The following is a 22291-nucleotide window of genomic DNA, read 5'->3' on the forward strand; positions in this document are numbered from 1 at the left end:
AATGCGATTATGCATTTTTTATAAACAAAAAAAGCAATTATTTGTTTCAATTAACAACTTTTAATTATAGATTAATTTTCTTGTCAGTCACTATACGTTGCTAAATATAATTTTAGGTTTCTTTTAGTATTAAGTAAATGGACAATAATTAAAAGGTATTTTAAAGACATTTAATATAATTTTATATGATTAGGCTTAGAAATTACTATTTGTTAAAATAGTGATAACAAAATAAGTTTTCATGCGACATACGTTGATCAATAAAACAACATTATTTTTTACAACGAATATTCTTTTTCTATGGATGCTATACAATATGCAACTTCTCTCACTAATACTTACATACATTCAAAACAAAATATTTCTCACACAGTGAGGAAAGTCGGCCATTGCAGTGAGAAATAATTTTTCTCACGAGTTCTCCTACGGATTTTCGTATATACGATCGCCGTTTCCGTGGTAACATGCACAATACAAACACAATTATTTTTGTCAAACAAAATGTGTTAAAGCAAAATTTAATAGGAATTGGCTTTCAAAACTGTTCAAATATGACTGTTTATATAATTGATAGATTCGACCGTTACTTGATGGAAGTTCATTTTATCTAACAATAAAACACTGAAAACGTTTGTTTTCTATACTTCCACAAAATTTATTACAACTATGTGGCTACAGCTGTTTCGGCAGAGTGCCTTTCTCAAGTGATTTAGATTACTATGGGTTTGTCTTTTTAAAGTCTTTAACTGAAGAGGTTGAGGAGTGGGGAGCTGTTTGTCTCGAGTTCGTACAAACTAACTTGTGGTGACTGTCCGACAACTTACATCGGTCAAACTGGCAGAACCTTTGACAAGCGGATAGCAGAACACAAAAGGGCTTTCAACAATAGAAAAACAGACATTTCAACATACGCACTTCACCTTCTAGATCATAATCATTCTTTTAATGAACAGTTTCAAATTCTGCATATTCAAAATAAAGGCCTTAAACTATCTTTATTAGAATCTATGGAAATTAATAAATTGAAAAATACAGATATATTTCTGAGTGACCAACTCCAGACAAACAGCTCCCCACTCAACCTCTTCAGTTAGACTTTAAAAAGACAAACCCATAGTAATCTAAATCACTTGAGAAAGGCACTCTGCCGAAACAGCTGTAGTCGTAGTCACATAGTTGTAATAAATTTTGTTGAAGTATAGAAAACAAACGTTTTCAGTGTTTTACTGTTAGATAACTGTTTATAATTTTAAATAAATAAAGTATCTATATAAATATTAAGAATATTAAATACCTCCCTATATTATGTATTTTATTTAAATCTAGGCATATAGACCTAAAAGCACCTAAATTATTTAATTTTGAAGTTTGAACTCTTTACAACAACGCATCCATAGAAAAAGTACATGGTACAACCCTTGAGAAAATGACATATTTCTCCCTGCTTGAGTTACGGCACTCGCCTCTGCGACAACAAACTTCTGCGCTCGTGAGAAATATGTCTTTTGTCTCACTTGTTTTACAATATTACCAGAGAACGGCAGTTCTTGCCAGTGGCGCACACCAACACCCCCTACACGCGACACTATATATACACACGAAATTTTCGATTTTCTAAATCTGACTGATTTTAAAGATGGGCCAAGTCCCATTTTAAAGTTGAAGAAAAGACTCACCCATTCATATGTCAACCATCCATTTTGGTCCAAGGTTGTGGATTTTACGGCCCTTTCTATTTAGGGTCTGTTTTTCGTTCTCGTCCGCAAAACTACCAAAAACTTCAAAAATTTAAGTCCGACCTTTGCGGCTTCTAATAGTACTGATCATTAGCTTTCCGACGACTGTCTTATTTTGAAAATCGGTTATAGGTACCATTCAAAAGTTACCGAGCTCAGAAGTATGACTCAATTTTTATTTAAAAAAGGGAAAATGCTTGTGGATATGTATGTATGTGTGTTTAAAAGTTAAACCGATTTGAATTTTTTTTCTGTGTTTGAAGAGGGGGCAGGGCCGATTTAGAACCGGTGTAGTTTGTGATTTTTGACCACCCATAAGCCAGCTATAGGATTTGGTAAGTACAAAACGGCATATTTTTGGGGGGTATACATCTTCGGATCAAGAAGAGCCAGGAGAACCGCAAATATACCAAATCAATAGTGTTGAGTTAAGCTTTCAAATGGTGTCTAAGGCGTCAGGATCAGACATACACACTGCTCAGTATAGCCGAAAAACTGAAAAACTATACTTTGAAAATTTTGGTTTTTCGACAATTACTCAAAATTTAAACCTACGAATTGCGCCAATAACTGAGCGTGTGTAGAAGGACTCCAGACGAATCTAACGGTGTGTACGTTATATCCGGAAAAATTCGAATTTTTAAGTTATAGGCTTCATACCTATGATCAAATCTATTTTCTACGGGAAAAACGGTTTCTCAAGCTCAATAATTCCTGTAATAGCTTCAGTTATCATACTTGACCTTAGATCCATCAGATACTACTGGTAAATACGTTTCAAACTCATGTTTACTAATCAAAATCGGTTAAGCCTTTTAGAAGTTATTAAGCTACAAAAGTATAATCCAATTAACGATTATTCCCGAATTGTTTTGTGTAGTTGTAGTGATTACGACGCTAAATTTGATCTGGCAACGGGCAATCCGACTTCATTTACCGGTCATCTCAGTATTATTTTTCAATCTATTTCGAATAGAAAAAAATCTAGTGTACATTCGATGGACACTAGATCATTTGGGAGATAATGCAACAAAGGTGACCATTTATAAAGCTTAATGAATAATAGAGGAACATTGCACTCAACTTCATACATTTAATTTATAAATAACTTTGAAAAACTCCTGATATAAGAATAAAAAACCGATAAACGCCTTAAAAATGAGTGGCACATACAATATTCCAGCTACAAAAGATCTGATATGAATATTACGTGGTTTGAAAATGTATTTCCATTTTGATAAACAAAATTCTAGTTTTATTTTAAAAGATTTTTCCATAATATTTGCTAAATTTGAAGTAAACGCGCCACAAAATAGTTTCAAAATTCAAACTGTATCAGTTACTTTATTGTGGCGCGTTTACTTCAAATTCAGCAAATATTATGGAAATTCTTTTAAAATAAAACTAGAATTTTGTTTTACATCAAAATGAAAATACATTTTCGCGCCAAGTAATATTCATATCAGATCTTTTGTAGCTGGAATATTGTATGCGCCAGTCATTTTTAAGGCGTTTTTTATTCTTGTACTATTATTCACAAGACAGAACACAGAACAAACACAGAAAAGTTATGCGATAAAATAACCGTTGCCCTACAAAAACGGACGCCTATGACCGGTACTAGGAATTCGCAATTTATGGAATCGATTTATCTCTGGAAGATAAGCGTTCTGGAGTTATTTAAAAAAACTAATTACAAGACGCTATCTTCAAAGTAGGGATGGGAAAACCTTCTGGTTATAACCTAAAACCGGTTTTTTTCTTCTGCAATATTCGGTTTTTTCGGTTATTTTTTTGTCACGGTTATAACCGGTTTTTTCTTTTAAAGTAATAACCGGTGAAAAACCGGGTAAGTGGAAAAAATACTGAATTCAGAAAAAAAATGTGAAAATTTTTCGCCCACCGCGCGAGAATGAGAAATTTTAAGCTGACTGAAACCGATTTCACAACACTGATGACTGATTGCTATACTGATATGGACTGATATCCATTCGAATGGAGTATCGCAAACTGAAGCGCAATGTAAATGTAACCTATTGGGTATTGGCTGTGACTAAAAAAACCGAACACCGGTTTTTTGACCGGTTATAACCGTATTTGTCAACCGGTAGTCAACAAAACCGGTGTTTTGTCAACAGCCGCCATCCCTACTTCAAAGAGCTCTAGCTCCCTAAGCATTAGAAGCTCCCTAAGCTAACTTAGGAATCATTTTCGGACTAGGTGATTTCGGTTACACCTCAATATTTTGAGCCGTGGAATGTACAGTTGAAATATGTCCAATTATTAATGAAACACCCTGTATACAGCTTAAAATATATATTTTTATACATAAATGTGTTTTGTTTTAGTTTAAAACCGACACCAAAAGATGGCGTCACGAAGAGTAACCCTAGCAAGAGACATCGGGAGAGACTAAATGCCGAACTGGATACCCTTGCTAGTCTGCTGCCCTTCGAACAGAATATTCTTTCCAAACTGGATCGACTTTCTATTCTTCGGTTATCGGTTAGCTACTTACGCACCAAAAGTTATTTTCAAGGTAAGTGATCTTTGTTTATATATTTCCAATCCTACAGAACCCTCCTCCTATCGTCCTATAAGCCTTCTACCAATAATGTCAAAAATTTTCGAAAGACTTCTCTTAGTCCGAATTCTCGAAAGAATAAACATAAATAACATAATACCTGACCATCAATTTGGCTTTCGACAGAACTACTCAACAATACAGCATTGCCATAGGATTGTAAATTATATAAAAGTAGTGATGAGCGAGACTGGTCTTGGTCTTGCAGTCTTGGTCTTGGTCTTGCAGCAAGACCAAGACCAAGGCCGCCTTTTGGTTGCAAGACCAAGCTTGCAAGAACAAGACCAAGACCAAGACCGAACCTTGCAAGACCACGCAAGACCAAGACCAACCTGCAAGACTCTTGCACTTTTTTGAGAAAAATTGGTTTTTATTATTTAACTTTATTTTTTTAGTTCAATAATATATACTGACATTGTAAGAAACCTTAAACAATATCGAATTTTTAAAATACATAATATTTTGGTTATATTTTTAAGTCGTTTTGATTAAGTCAAACGGTTTGCATTTTCTCAACCTTCAAAGTGTCCAGAAGGCAAGTTTTCAAACGGCGACAGTTCAAGGACAATTGAAATTACTTGTAAGACAAAAAAATGTAATTATAGATAGGGTAATCCATTTAAAAAAAATGCAATTAAAACGGTTTTTATGTACCAGTAGTTTTCGCTTTTTTGTCTAATAAAAATACTGACACTTATTTCAATTCTTTTCGCATAATCGAGGAAAAATGTAGGTCGTTAAATTTAAAGTGAATACAAAAAATATCATAATAGATTTTGAAAAGCGATTCACAATGCTGTGAAAGCATTGTGGCCTGCATAAAAAATAACTGGTTGTCGATTGTAATGTGTCAAGCTTGGTATCGCAAAATCCAAAGCTTACGTTCAGTTTCTGAATATAATGACAAAAATTCCGATACTGGGAAATTTTTAAAATTATTTTTTGGAATAATTTTTTAGAATCAACGAAAGTTGGAAGTTGAATTATTTGTGAAAATCCTGGATGACAAACGCGTAAAGAATTTTACTGATTTCCTAGTTGAAAACTATTTGGAAGAATCTAGGTTTTCCCCAGAAAGGGCCAGTAGTACAAATACTATGTGCCGCACTTGAAATGCATGCGCATCATTTCAGTGTGTTTTAATTTCTAGTTTTTACTACCCACATCCTAATATTTTCAACTTTTTAAATGTCATAATGGGTATTCAATCCAAAAATATGTGAAAATAAAAAGTGCGAGTAGCTCGTGTTACGAGAGCAATGTTGTAGTTTAAATAAAATTAAAGTACTGCAAGATAACAAATTACAGAATTAAGCGTTTATAACTCCCCATTAGGTTTAGTTATTATGTTATAGTATTAGGTCTATAAATAGGTATGGTAAATATGTACGTATTTACTAAAAGGTATGTTTTAGTTAGTTTATAAAAAAAGTTAATTATATTAAATAATGATTAGAGTAAAAAATATTTGATTGTGTTCTCTTAAAAAAATTTAATTTATGTTCTTAAATTTGACCCTCGTAGGATAAATACTACAGTGTTCGAGTGAAAGGCAGCAGATCATTATCTGTTAACAACTATAAACCGTTTATCCCTTTTAGTAAAATCCGTGAATTGAAGGTCCCCGACCATTTGTGGCACCTTTAAGAAGCTCTTTTTCAACATTTTATTAAAATATAGGGGCAATAAACAATAATCCAGACTCAAGACGTGGTCTGAAAGCAGGTGGCAGGTATCGATAGCATGCAAAACACAACGTGAGACAACCAAAGGCCGGCAATTGCAACAAGGGTTGTAAATGCAGGTTTTTCCTGCTGATAAACATTACCATTATAAAAATATACTCTAATCTCTTTATATAGAGGGAAATAATTAGGTCATTAGGTGAATGTATAATGTTAAAATTGGTATCCGTTTGAAACTACATTCTACATTCTGTTAAAATTTTAAAGCAAAAAATATAGTTTCATTCTTCACATCTTTATTCATTTCAATGTACATTTTATTCGAAATTGTTTGGTTCAAATTATTACTACCAAAAAGGCAAGACCAACAAGACTCTTGCAGCAAGACCAAGACCAAGAACAAGACCGGCTAGTGCAAGACCAAGACCAAGACCAAGACTGCCTTTTAGCTGCAAGACCAAGACCAAGACCAAGCTTGCAAGAACAAGACCAAGACCAAGACTAGCCTGGTCTTGGTCTTGTTCTTGCTTTGCTCATCACTATATAAAAGAAACTTTAGAGGGAAAGAAAATGTGTGCGGCAGTATTCCTTGATGTGAAAAAGGCATTTGATAAGGTGTGGCATAAAGGCCTGTTGTATAAAGTGAAAAAGAATATGCCTAATAAAATATACCTGATATTAAAATCATATCTGAGCGAGCGATTTTTCCAAATCAAAGTAAATACCTCACTTTCCAAATATCATCCTATACAATCCGGAGTACCGCAAGGTAGTGTCCTCAGTCCCTTCATTTATCTCCTTTACACTGCTAATATACCTGCTGATGATGACATTACTATGGCCACATTTGCCGACGATACAGGAATCCTTACATCAGACGATAACCCAGATAGAGCTTCTAACAAACAGCAAAACTATTTAAATTCACTTCAAACATGGTTAACAAAATGGAAGATTAAAGTAAACGGTGAAAAGCCTTCACAAATTACGTTCACAACAAGAAGGATCGACTGTTCACAGGTTCAAATTAATAACGTTCCTATCCCCTTAAAATCGGATGTCAAGTACCTGGGACTCCATTTGGACCGAAAGCTGACATGGAAGAACCATATCAAAACCAAGAAAGCCCAACTAAATTTAAAAGTCAGACAAATGTATTGGCTGCTAGGTAAAAGATCCCAGTTATCATTAGAAAACAAAGTATTATTATACAAAATTATACTAAAGCCGATATGGAGTTATGGTATAGAGTTATGGGGCTGCAGCAAACCGAGCAACACTAAAATACTGCAAACTTTTCAATCAAAGTCCATGATAGCGAATGCACCATGGTACGTTTCCAATATAACTATCCATAATGACCTTGGGATACCATTCATCGAAGATGTTATTAAACTACAGGCAAACAAAGCCCAAGAAAGAAATTTCGCCCATGAAAGTCAAACTATTCAACAACTCTACCAGCCGCCACTTGTGGGAAGAAGACTGAAAAGGACATGGCCAGAGGATCTAACTGATTAGATGTATTGGAGAACCATCGATGGATGGTGCCCAAAGCATGCCAGGATTCAAGACTTTGCTACTATTTGCTAAATACTCTGTGTTGTAATTAGAGTAGATTGTAAATTTGCACTTAATAAAATGATAAAAAAAAATTCCAATCGATGAAGAAGATTTATGAAGGTCAAACCAATTATGATCAAACTGATAACCTCCTTGTCGTGCCATACCAAAATTGGGGCGATGCCTTACTCGGAACCAATGAGTATTTTATGCATGTATAACATACTGTATATTACATATCTTATAACAATTGCTACAAGAGAAAATGTCTCTACTTCTTTTATATAGGCAGTACTGCCTGTTTTTCTTCAACGGTGACTTTCATTCTGCCCTAAGTTGTCATTGCATCTTTTCCTTGGGCGTCCTATACTTCTTCTACCTAACGGTGACTTGTCCCTGGCTATTCTTACTATCCTTGATTCAGACATCCTGCTTATGTGCTCATTCCACTCTTCTTTCCTGTTCTTTACCCAGGTATTTATATTGTCTACCCCACATATCATGCGTCTGATTTCCTCACTTCTTACCCTATGCTGTAGTCCTTTTTCAGCAATCCTTTGCAAGATCTTCATTTTGTTGGGTTCCAGATGTCTTCGTGTTTTGCTTGTAACTGGTCTTGTTTCGACCTTGTAAATCATAACTGGCCGATTTTAGAAAATTTTTAGAAAATAGAAAAGAAAATAGAATAGAAATTTATTTAAGCGGTAAATAATGACTACAATATCACAAAACAGCTAAGACATAATGTAAGTGAATATGTTCATTTTTCAACAAAATAACCACGTTTTTAGACGGTTTTTTGCAAATAACTCAAAATGTAAGCATATTGTCGAAAAAAAAATTCTTAGCAAAACTATAGCCTATAAAAAAGTGAAACAAAAGGTGTATATATAAGGTCTCTATACCTAACAAAAGCAGAGTTATAGCTAGTGAAAAATAGGTTTATATTCGAAAAATTCCAAATAGAATAATTCAATGTGAAATATCCAAATAATGAAGCATTCTGGGAGAAAACACGTTACAACTTTTTTAAAGTGTTTGAAAAAAAGCTTTATTTCTGTTTTTACAAAAAAATTTCTAGCATCAAATGTAAGCAAGTTACGCTCAAAATAAAGTTGGTCCCTTTTGTTCTGGCAAAAAAAAATCAGGAAAATCACCCCGCAATTAGCAACTTAAATAAAATTAATCGTTACCGCTTCACAAGTTACTTTACTTATGTTGTGTTTATATGATCTGTAAGTTTCATCGATTCAAAGTGATTTTGGACAAAATTTGGTTTTAAAGTAAAATTTTTAAAAATTTTAATTTTGACTATTTCACTAGACTGTTTTTAGCTGATAAAACTTCATAGCAACGGATAATTTCCTACTGACAAAACTCCTTAGCGACGTGATTTCTCAGCGACAAAATTATGACAGATCCGTCACGAAAGTGTCTAGTCATAACAAATAAATAAAGATTATATTTCGTTAATATGGTGCATTAATTATCTCGTGAAATAGTCTTGTCGAATATCATTCGAGAGAAAATTATTTACCGGCAATATTTTCTCCTGGTTTCATTCAAGTTCGTTGCCTTTTGGTAATTTTCGCTTATGAAATTTTGACAAAATCACTCGACTGACGTCTCGTGATTTAAGTCAAAATTTAATTCGCGAAAATTGCCAGGCAACAAACTTTCATACCAGTCGAAAATATTGCCGGCAAAATTTTCTCTCTTGTGATATTATATACGAAAAAATGATTTTTTTCAAAATAACTTAAAAATTGTTTCTAAATTTGCATACACTCGTGACAAGTGACTCATTCAAGCCCTTTTAATTACAGCTCCTTCAAAAATAAGGACTTTGAACCGATGAAACTTACAGATCATGTATGATCAATACATACGCGAGTAAAAAACTTGTGAAGTGGTATCCATTAAGTTCATTTGAAATGCTAATTAGGAGGTGATTTTCCCGATTTCTTACCAAAAAAGGGACCAACTTTATTTTGGGCGTAACTTGTTTACTTTTGATGCTAAAAAATTTTTTTAAAAAAACAAAAATAAGCATTTTTTAAACACTTTAATAAAGTTAAAATGAGTTTTCCCCAAAAAAGTGCTTCGTTTTTTGGTTATGGCACGTTAAAATATTCGATTTGGAATTTGACGAATATGAACCTATTTTTCATTAGCTATAACTCTGTTTCTACTACCTAGATATAGTGACCTAATATATATGTTATAGTCAAAGCCCGAATTTCAGGCACTCCTAGGTTTGACTAGGCAATCCTCAGGTCTGACTGACGGTCTTAGTCAAAGCCCGAAATAAATTACCGTTTCGGCCTTTGACTAGTCAAACCTAGGAGAGACTAAGTTGGTCAGGCAAAGGTCGAAATTTAATTTTATGAAATCGGGGTTTGACTAGTCAAACCCCGATCCGCTATTAAAATGTCGCAATTTGTTAGATTAGGATTAATAAAACGTTACTTTTTAATTATAATGTTTATTACTTATTTTTATATTGTCGTAATTAAAATAAAAAAATTAGTATTTATTCTCGCATGTTGAGGCATTATCATTATGGCATTTAGATTGCACAATACGTTTGACATTATACACTTACATGGTTTTGAAGAACATTTCTTATTGCAGTGGTATTTTATAAATCCTTGTCCTTCAAATTTAGAATATTTTGTACTAATATCTCTAAGAGACAGCTTAACGTCTGGAACATCTTCGAAATTATGAAAATTCTCTTTGCATTCTCTTATTTGATTTCTTGAAAAAAGTGTGTTTATTGTTCCGTACTTCGTATCAACTCTATATAAACCGTGAATTATTGTTTTACCTTGTCTGATATCCAAAATATTTGGAGCATCTTCTTGGAACGCGTTCGAGCATGCGTTGTGCACTGACAGAACAGATTAAAATAAATAAAGGAAATGCGGTTGAAGGTCTTCATGACCAGCCTATCATGCTATGAAACAATTAAGTAAAAAACAATGTCCTCAAATTTTGATCGGAAATACTGTAACTACCTATCCCCAGCTTTGATAGAGCCAAAGGAGATGCTTGAAATATTTTGGGTATCATACAATATAAAACAATAATTGACGGTTTATATAGAGTTGGTACGAAATACGGAACAATAAATACACTTTTTTCAAGAAATCAAATAGAGAATGCAAAGAGAAATTTCCTAATTTCGGAGATGTTCCAGACGTTAAGCTGTCTCTGTCACTAAAAGAAATTAGTAGAATAGATTCTAAATTTGGAGGCCAAGGATTTATAAAATGCTGCTGCAATAAGAAATGCTCTTCCATATTACGTAAGTGTAAAAGGTCTAACGTATTGTGCAACTCTAAATGTCATAATGCATCAACATGTGAGAATAAACACTAATTTTTTACTACTGGATAAGGAAATGAGTCAATAATTTTTTTATTTAAATTACGACAATATAAAAATAATAAACATTAAAATTAAAAAATGACGTTTTATTAAACCCAATCTAACAAATTACGACATTTTAATGGCTTGATGACGATTTCATAAAATTGAATTTCGACCTTTGCCTGACCAACTTAGTCTCTCCTAGGTTTGACTAGTCAAAGGCCGAAACTGTAATTTTATTTCGGGCTTTGACTAAGACCGTCTGTCAGACCTGAGGATTGCCTAGTCAAACCTAGGAGTGCCTGAAATTCGGGCTTTGACTATAACATATACACCATGTTTTTCACTTTTGTACGTGCTATATTTTTGATAAGAAGTTTTTTTGACCAAATACTTACTTTTTTAGTTATTTGCGAAAAATTGTCTGAAAACGTGGTTGTTTTGTAGAAAAATTAACATATATTCACTCGCAAATTACTCGAAAAGTATTAACTTTTTGAAAAAATTTTATAGAACAGAAGTTGCTTAGAATTAGTCATTTTATCCATTTCCGGACCTATTTCGAACATATATTTTTCACCCCAGAAGGGGGTGAAACTCACCCCTAGGGCAAAAGCAAACATTGGCACAATATCACTTTTTTTCTTTGACTTGTTAACTATGTGTATGCCAAATTTCATGTCAATCCAAGCGGTTCTTTAAAATTTAGAGGTTTTGCAATATTTTACCTTTAAAGAACGTACTAACGATTTAGGATTGTAAAACGTTACAAAGTGCTAAAGAAATAAAACAAAATGTTATTTTGGCACTTGAGCCACATCACTATTAAAAACATCAAAAGCGCGGCAGTGCTCTAAAATTTGATGTCACATAATATTGATATTTGTCATTCTTATACCAAGTTAATTATTTCCAAAGAAAAAACGATTGTTTAGCATTTCTCGCCAGCCAGTATAAAGAATTAGTAAAACGCCAAAAATAATTAGCAGAGCTCCTATCGTTCTCAGCCGGAGAGATAAATGACATGAAGTCCAATCCGAGTTTTTATTTTTTGTGACGAACAGCTGGCGGACGTGTCAGTTGGTCTATCTCCGCATCGTAAACCCCGGTTAACCCCCTCACGATAATAGGAACCCATCACACCGTGTCAGTAGAACCCTCGCTACTTTTCGTACCAGTAAATGATATACATATAATTAGCTAATTATTGAACTGGACTTAGTTTAGCTACGGGTGAAGGTACGAACCTACTTTTTAAGTTGTGCAATGAAATGATAAAATTTCCTACTTGTAAGTGGTTTTATTATCCTGACTAAAGTTAAGTAGGTAATATATTGATTTAAATTAGTTATACTTAAATTGCTGTGCGCAAGAGACTTAACCGAAATAAACGTAGTAAGAGGAGGCTCAAGCTGGTTTCACTTGAAGATCATCTCATTCTGGGTTTGGTCCTGATTTTACAGTTTCTGATGCGACTTCGCTGTTTCCACTACTTTTCTCCATTCTTCTCTCTATTTGATTGTCCTTCTTATACATATTTCTAATTTCCATACATCTTAAGTTTTCTTCCACTTGTCTCCATTAAGTTTAGCTTTGCCTTTGGTCCTTTCACCTGATGGTATCTATACCATTGCAACTTGTAACGGAATGCTCTTCTCATTATGTGTCCATATGATCTAATTCTCTGTGACTTTACTGCTCTATGTTGTCTTGACCTACCCATTTTGTTATTTCGTGATTCATCCATTGTCTGTAATTTTTTCGTTTTTCCTCGTTGACCCCAGTACTTGTCTCTTAATCTTCATCTCAAACATTTTCAGTTGCTCTTCTTTTCTTGCTGTTGATGTAAATTTCTGTGAAGCATATGCCACTATTAGTGTTATGGTCGTTTTGTAGATTTTCATTTGTGTGTTATCTCCTTATCTCTACACATTTTTTATTTCTCTAGAACGCTTTATTTCCCGCTTGAGTAGTTCTTTTCATATCTATACTTTTATTTCATCTGTTGACTAATACTCCCAAATATTTGAACGTTTCAACCTCTTCGAGGCTATGTACATTTATTGCCAGTTCTGTCATTTGTGTCTTCTTTTTCTTCCTTATGTTCATTTACTTATTTTGTTTTATTTTCATTTATTTCCAGTCCTCTTAGTTTGGCTTCGTTTTCTATTTCTTGAAAGGTCTTTTTAATGCTCTTTTATCTGTTGCTACTATGGTTATATCGTCCGCATATCCTATTATTTGTATGTATGTACTACATTCTTGTTTATAGTTCCTGCTTTTTTATTATCTTTTCTAGTGACAGAATAAAAATAATAAACGTAAGATACTCTATTTTTTATTTTTATTATTTCTGTTCTTTCTCTTCCAGTGTCTATTGTTGCTTGGGAATCTCGCATTGTCATTTCTATCGTTCTTATAATGTTATTTGGTATTTTACTCTCTTGTAAGACTTGGATCATTTTTCTTCTGTTTAGTTTGTCAAACGCCTGTTTACAGTCTAAAAAAGATAGTAGAACCCTTGCTACTTTGTGTACCAGTAAATGATATACAGTCGGAAAAATGAAAGATTATACCCATAAGCGATCACATCAATCACTAATTTTGTATTTGCTGTCTTTTTCTATAACAAACGTTTGTTATTTATAATAATTTATTGATGTGATCGTTCATGGGAAATCTTTCATTTTTCCGACTGTACATTTAATTAGCAAAAATTATTGAACTGGACTTAGTTTAGCTACGGGTGAAGGTACGAACCTACTTTTTAAGTTGTGTAATGAAATGATAAAATTTACTAAAAATGATACTTATAAGTGGTTTTATCCTGACTAAAGTATAGGTCTATCGATTGAAATTATTTATACTTAAATTTTTGTGCAATAGACTTTAACGGAAATAAAAGTGGTAAGAGGAAGCTGAAGCTGTTTTCACTTGAAGATCCTGTTTGTGAGGGGGATCATCATATTCTGGGTTTAGTTTTATAGTTGCTGATGTGACTTCGCTGTTTTTACTACTTTTCTCCATTCTTCTGTCTATTTGATTCTCCTTCATATATTTCTAATTTACATACCCCTTAAGTATTCTTCCACTTGTTGTCTCCATCTCAGTTTCATCATCATCATTGGTGCTACAGCCCTATGAAAAAGCCTTGACCTTCTTATTTCTATTACGCCAGTCAGTCCTATCCATTGCCAACCGTTGCCAGTTTGCTGCGCCCATTTTTTTCCCATCCTCATCTACACCATCCTTCCATCTCAGTTTTGGCCTACCCCTATTTCTATTTCCCACAGGTTGTGACATAAGGATTCTTCTAGAAGGGTTGTTATGCTGTGTTCTTGCTAGATGTCCTGCCCATCTTAGTCTTTCTATTCTTATAAAAGATACTACGTCTTTACCACCAAATATATGTTTATATCTGTGGTATACCTCGTAGTTGTACCTCCTCCTCCAAATACCATTTTCACAGATGCCACCGAATTGGCTCTCAGGATCCTTCGCCCAAATATAAGCAGAAGGTTTTCATCTGCCTTGGAGATGGTCCCTGTCTCCAATCCATATGTCAACACTGGTTGTTTAAGGGTTTTGTATATGTTATTTTTGATTTTTGGCTTAAGTGTCTGCTTCTCATATGTCTACTCAGTCCAAAATAGTATTTGTTCGCTAGGATTATCCTTCGCTTGATTTCTTCTGTTATGACGTTCTCCTTGGTGATCAGGGAGCCTAAGTATGTGAATTTGTCCACCACTTCAAAGGTAGAGTTATCAACAGTGAATTGGTGATCGACGTTTCTGGCTCTATTGTTGGGTGTTGATGCCATCATCTTGGTTTTCTCCTCGTCTACTTTTGTTCTTTTACCTGATGGTATCCATTCTGTTACATCTCTTGATGGATTGCTCTTCTTTCTTCTCATTATGTATCCATAGCATCTAATTCTCTGTGATTTTATTGCTCTAAGTTGTCTTGACCCATCCATTTTTATATTTCGTGATTCATCCATAGTCTTGCATCCTCTTCGTTTTCCCTCTTTGGTCCCACTATTCTTCTCATAATTTTTCTCTCAAAAGCTGTTCTTCTTTTCTTGATCTTCATGTAAATGTCTCTGAAGCATAGTGCACCACAATTGGTCTTATGGTCGTTTTGTTAGATTTTCATTTGTGTGTTTCGGCTTATCTCCTTATCTCTAAACATTTTTTATTTCTCTAGAACGCTTTATTTCCCGCTCGAGTATTTCTTTTCACATCTACACTTTCATTTCTTCTGTTGACTAATACTCCCAAATATTTGAACGTTTTAACCTCTTCGACGCTACGTACGTCTATTTTCAGTTCTGTCATTTATGTCTTCTTTTTCTTGCTTATGTTCATTTACTTATTTTGTTTTATTTTCATTTATTTCCAGTCCTCTGAGTTTGGCTTCGTTTTCTATTTCTTGGAAGGTTTTCTAATTTCCTTTTATATGTTGCTACTGTGGTTATATCGTCCGCATATCCTATTATTTGTACTACATTCTTGTTTATAGTTCCTGCTTTTTGAAATTATACTACATTACGCGCGATATGAGGGTGAATTTTTATATGTAAAAACCTACGATCCCGGCGCATGCGCATTATAACTTTGTTCTGATTGGATGTTCAAATGACATGTCAAAAATTATCCAATATGGCAGCTGTAGCGCAGCTGTTTTGGACGGTTGACGGTTTGGTTATGTATGGTTGTTGCGTTTTAAAATTTGTGGGAAGAGAAACAACAAAGGTTAGTTAATAGTAGTTATACTGCCTTTTTAAATAGTTTTCATATTATATTTTTGAAGTTATACTTCAAAATGTTTTAATTTATGTATGTATCAGTCCAGAAAAGGTGTGGAAAGAATATATTAGTGTTTTTAAATATATTTTTCTACGAACGTGTTAAAAATGCAATTTTTAGGACTCCATAGGAGCGTTAAAAATGCTACTTTAAGTCACTGCAGTTAAAAGTGAATTGTCAAATTGTGAAACGTCAAAATATTTATATTTCATTTATTAACATTAATATTAATAATACAAATTGCGCAATTTGAAAAAGGTGGTTTAAAAGGTTTTTTATCATAATTTTGTGTCTTTGGATTTGTCTTCCTTGGGCGTAAAATAATAAAACATCTATTTTTATATTTCACTTGTCACCGTGATGTATAATTATATATATCTGAAAGGTAACTAGCATGCGGCTTGATGGCCTTGTTGGTAGAGCATTGGACCAGAGATAAAAAAATCGCGAGATTGCGGGTTCAAATCCCGGACGATTCATGTTTTTTTCTTTTTTTTTTATATTTGGCATTGTTAAGTTTTGGTTTATTTTTGGTAATTATTGTTAATTTTTTGTATTGTAACTGTTAAGTAGGTATATTTATTTCGTTGAAATTATATTATAATAGAAGTATAACTTCTTACGTGCGTACAAAGTACACACATTCTTTTTATTATCTTTTCTAGTGACAGAATAAATACCCTTAAGACCGTATCCCCATTATTGTCTTACTCCATTTTTATGTTTAATATTTCTGTTCTTTCTCTTTCGATATCTATTGGTGCTTGGGAATCTCGCATTGTCATTTCTATTGTTCTTATAAATTTATTTGGTGTTTTACTCTCTTGTAAGACTTGGATTATTTTTCTTCTGTTTAGGTTGTAAAACGCCTGTTTACAGTCTAGAAAAGATAGTAGAACCCTTGCTACTTTGGGTACCAGTAAATGGTATACATACTACATATTTATAATTAGCCAATTATTGGACTGGACTTATTTTAGCTACGGGTGAAGGTACGAACCTACTTCTTAAGTTGTGTAATGAAATTAGATAAAATTTACTGTAAATGGTTTTATCCTGACTAAAGTAGCTATATTGATTTAAATTAGTTATACTTAAATTGTTGTGCAATAGATTTTAACGGAAATATAATTGGTAAGCAAAAGTTTCACTTTTGTTAATAACTCGTACTACTTACTTGTAAGTTTTCCTGTTGTAAATACGATTCTAGCAAGATGAGCTAACCACTGCAATCTTCTAGCTTTAACAAAATAGCTTATTCACCCTTCGCCTAACATTTTATAAAATTTCAGCATTTGTTCTTCGCTCTAATCCTATGTCTGTCAACTTTTCTCCAAAAATTCTTCTCAATATTCGTCGTTCCCATATTTCAATTTTCTGTTGTAGTTTCACACCCATACGTCATAGTAGGTCACAGGATAGTTTTATACAGCCTTATTTTTGTATTTCTCGATACCTCTTTGGATTTTTATTATTCTTTGCAAATTGCCCGCACACCTGTTTCCTTTTGCTATTCCCAGATACATGTAATCCTCCACCTCTTCAATTTCTAGAATTTCTCTACCTAATGCAATTTCCATATTTACTTTTCTGTTTTTCTTTTGCTTATTCTTCAGCTCTATGTATTTTTTTTTGTTTATCTTTATCGGTAATTGTAATCCCATATTTCCTGCGGCCTTTAGAAGATTCTTAGCTATTTTTTCTAATTCTTTAGCGGATTTAGAAGGTTTTGAGCCGAAACCTTATACCTGTAGATTAATATATGCTTGAACTTTGAAAATGTGTAAAAAAGGGGAAAACGAAAATTTTGGATTTAGGAGGGTTTGATTCTGATGGGCTCAAATATTGTTCCTGCTCTATCCATGTTGCTGTCTCTTATAATCTTTTCAAAGGCCAAGGGATAGAGGGTCCCCTTGTCTTACACCTTTCTGAACTCTAAAGTATTGGCTCTTCTTTCCATTAATCTTAACTGCGCTTGTAGGGTTCTGGAGCATCATAGGTACCAGTCTAATTATCTTAGATGGGATTTTGAACTCCTGTAATGCCTTAATCAGTTTTGATTTACCTACATTGTCATAAGCACCCTTTGTCCCATTGTCATAAGCTGTATTACTTTATTCATTAATCATACTAAAAAGATACATTTTAGATATGTAACATTCGAACTGCCACAGAAAGTTGGGGGGTTAATGTATGTAGAACTCCAACTAACTATAGGAGCCTATTGTTCAGGCTTCGTCTAACTCAGTCACTCAGGTGTAAATTATCAGAACTTGGCACAACATCAGATTCATAAAAAGTGATGTTGTAGGATGTGTTCTGGACATATTTGTTAGGACAAGATCTAATAAAAGATGAATTCCTTCTGTAAATATTGCTAAAATCATCTTTTACCAAATATGATCTGGGACTATTATTAATACTAACAATTTCACCTGGTACCCATATTTTATTTTTTCTTAACATTATGCTTGCACCTTCTTTAAAGTCACTTCTAGCCAGAGAATGTTTATGTGATACTGGCAGTCTTGGCACTTTTTCTAATGTGTCGTCTTAATCTATTTAGATCAACTGTTGTTGAGAAGCTCAGATATGGATAAATCAAATCTTGTTAAGTTGTTCTGTGTTCCATTAATTTATTGTGTATCACCAGAGTCATTGAGTTAATGAGGCTCAGTGATTACCTCAAAGTAGGATCTTGTATATCATCATTTTGGGGTTGATGTTGGAGGGGAAGGTATTGGTAGATCTTAACTCTGCGTAATAGGTCTGAGCACTGAAGGCAAGTTGGGATATTTTAAAGTATGTTTTGACATTCTTGATATCCTTGTTGTATTTGTTGTGGCACAAGTAACAGTCTGACGTATTATCTGTTGGCTCCCTTTTCACCGTAGGAACTGCAAATGGTTGTGGCGAGAACCGTTGCCACATGCAGTCAACTGTCTACACTACAGCATATTGTGCATTATATGTGCGGGGCCCAGTATTTGTCCTGGTACCCACCTTACAACCAAAATAAAGTTCATAACACTTTTTCATCAAAGGAGCAATATTTCTGTTTTGCTGTTTAAAAGTTGACTCATCTCACACATAACGAAACGTGTCCAGATGGTTTAGATATCTATGAGGTATGTTTTCATCACTCCCCTTCTGGTCGTGAAATTAAAACTGTCAAAGTGTCACTCGGGATACAAATCGATAATTTTATAGCTCTCATGTAATTACTACTGATAATTTTGATTACAAATTAATCATGAAGTTATTGTACTTTAATTTCTTAAAAATATATAGGTAATTATAATTATTTTGGTTGTCGTCTATTTCGGTGCATTTATTATCACTGTTGATTGGTTTTCTACACAAAACATAATCATGTTTCCGTAATATTTGAAACGTAAACTATCCAAGTAGCTATTAATAGTCATATATGTATCAGTTTCACTAGAAATAACCGATGTCTGCATCATATAGAAATTATAAAAGGCAGGTCATATTGCTTACAGTTATAATGACGGAGTACAAGAAGCAGTTGTAACAATTCACCTTCATTTTCTTTATTATTACAACAATCATTTTCCGTTCAATTACTAATCTCTTACTCATTTAGCCTCGTTCAATTTCCGACTAAATCGGAATAGCTTACCATTAACTCTAAGTATTAACTCATCTAATCGCTGGTTTTTATTTAAGAAAATAATATAATTAAGGCATTTATTATAAAAATATTTTAATGCATTCAGTAACAAGGAATGTTTTGTATTTATTTTTGAACTATCTATTGAATCTAATAATATCGAGTAATATTTATGACGTGTATACTTAATAAATACACTAGAGAAGTACCAAGTAGAGGAGAAAAATCCATAATAGATTATATACTAGTAGAAAAACATAACTTAGTAAACATTATGGATGCTAGAGTAAAACGGGGAGCAGAAATATACAGTGATCACTACCTGCTAGTGGCTACAGTTAGAGGCAATTTAAGACATGGAAAAAAAGAACTTTAAAACAGAAGGAAAAATGAACATGAAACCATAAGGTCATATAAACTAAGAAACAAAGATATAGAAGATAAATATGTAGAGCAAATTAAAACAAGCATAGGAACTAAAACAATCAACACACAAAACATAGATATAGAACAATTATGGAATTTCTTTAAACAAACTAGTTTAGAAGCAGCTAGATAGACATGTGGTACATGCAAGACAACCAACATAAAGAAACAAACGAACGGGTGGAATGACGAAATTAAAGAGCAAGTTAAATTAAGAAAAAGAAGTGGCAAAAGTACCTTAACCCAGATATTACTACCGTCCTTTTAAAAGGCAGTGTAAATTATGCGTAATTTAGGTTAGTACAGCTACCAACTGATAGATGGCTCTAGATGGAGTGTTTTCAAGAGCCAGCATTCGACAAGTTTTAACGATTTTAGTGCGCGCACATGCTGTAATTGTGAGGTTATCTGTGTAAATTGCCAGGTTTTGGACTACAAAATGGATGCTTATAATTGGAGGTAAGTCTAGAATTAAAAAACTGTTATTTCACGGCATTGGCATGTGGATTATTGTATAATAGGGACTTATGTACGTATATTCTTGGCTCGAATAGTTGTCACGTTGTTTCAAAGGCTCGCCGCTTGGGATTTCATTTTGTTCTTTTAAAAGGACGGTAGTAATTAGTACTACTAACGTGCGTATTGTTTCAGGAGGCCTCTCAAATTGCATGAGCTATTAGAAGAGCTTGATTCTGATGAAATCCCAGTCCCTCCAGATGGTTTGATCATATTTCCCCCAGAAAATGCCAATGATGATGTCACCGATTGCGACTCCGGCGATGAAGAACTAACTACAATAAATAATTTACCGAGTAGTCAGTTGAGAAACGATTTAGAACTTGTTTTTGACAACGCGACTGAATTACCACAAGATTCTGTGAATTCCAGCCTACCAGAAGAAGATTCGGATGATGACAATATACCATTGGCTTTGTTTCTTTCCAAGGAAAAGCTGCCCCATCAATTAGAGAAGAGAATATCTGCACACTGGATTCAAGGAGACTTGTATCAACACCCTGATTGTACTTACTGGAAAACTCAATTTGGACCGAAAATGACTCAGTCGCCGATGGAAATTTTCAATTTGTTTTTTGATGATGAAGTCATCAATTTGGTTACCGAATACACTAACATCTACGCAGGACAAAGAAATCTTTTGAACGACATTACTCAAAATGAGATTCGATGTTTTATAGGCGTTCTTGTATTGAGTGGTTATGTGGTTGTGCCGAAAAGGTACATGTACTGGGAAAATCGTGACGATTCGCACAACGCAATGGTGGTAGCTGCTATATCTAGGAATAGATTTTCCCACATAATGAAAGTTTTGCATGTTTGCAATAACTTGTCATTAGATAAATTTGATAGATTTGCCAAGATGCGACCCCTGTTCGACGTAATAAACAAAAAATTTATACAATTTTCCCCTTTAGAACAACATCACAGCATAGATGAGGCAATGGTTCCGTATTTTGGTCGCCATCCCACAAAACAATTCATCAGGGGAAAACCAATCCGTTGGGGGTACAAAATGTGGGTAGGAGCCCTTCGTCTGGGATACATAGTTTGGTTTTCTCCTTACCAAGGTAATTCCACTACAATACCTGAACAATATAAAGTCCTTGGATTGGGTGCATCAGTAGTTCTATCCTATGCAGACAGATTGAATGAAGTATGGCCTCAAAGGCGATTCCATCTTATTTTTGATAATTATTTTACTTCTATTCATTTACTGCATGAGCTAAAACAAAGAGGCATATTTGGTACAGGCACTGTAAGGGAAAATCGCACCATGAAATGCCCTTTACCCTGTTCATCTATTATGAAAAAAAGTGAACGTGGTAAATACGAGTATCGTCTTGATAAAAATACAGGAATAGTGGTTTGCCGCTGGCATGATAATAATATCGTTTCTATTGCTTCCAATTTTGTACCAGTAATGCCTTGCTTCTCTGTAAAGAGATTTTCACAAGCAGAGAAAAAACATATTCAAGTTCCTCAACCAAATATTGTTAGAATATACAACAACTTCATGGGCGGCGTTGATCGCAGTGACCAGAACATCAGTTTATATCGAGTGTCCATAAGAGGAAAGAAATGGTATTTTCCCCTTTTTGCTCATTGCGTTGATATGGCTATTCAAAATGCGTGGCAGATTCACAAAACTCAAGACGGTAAACTGGATCAACTTGAATTTAGAAGATCTATTGCAACTAATATTTTGGAAAATTTTAAAAAAGAAACAAAACGCGGACCTTCTAAGCGGAATTCGAATTCGGTAGCCAATTCAAGATATGACGGTATTAACCACTTGGTTCTTTATCAAGAAAAGCAATCGCGATGTGGATATTGTCACAAAAAAGTCCAGTTTTTGTGTGAAAAGTGCAAAATACCTTTACATCCAAAATTTTGTTTTAAATCCTTTCATTCTTTGTAAATTGATACTAATAAAATATATATGATATCTGGTACCGTATATT

Source organism: Diabrotica virgifera, chromosome 8 (assembly GCF_917563875.1).
Source record: "Diabrotica virgifera virgifera chromosome 8, PGI_DIABVI_V3a".
In the NCBI taxonomy this organism is placed as follows: Eukaryota; Metazoa; Arthropoda; class Insecta; order Coleoptera; family Chrysomelidae; genus Diabrotica; species Diabrotica virgifera.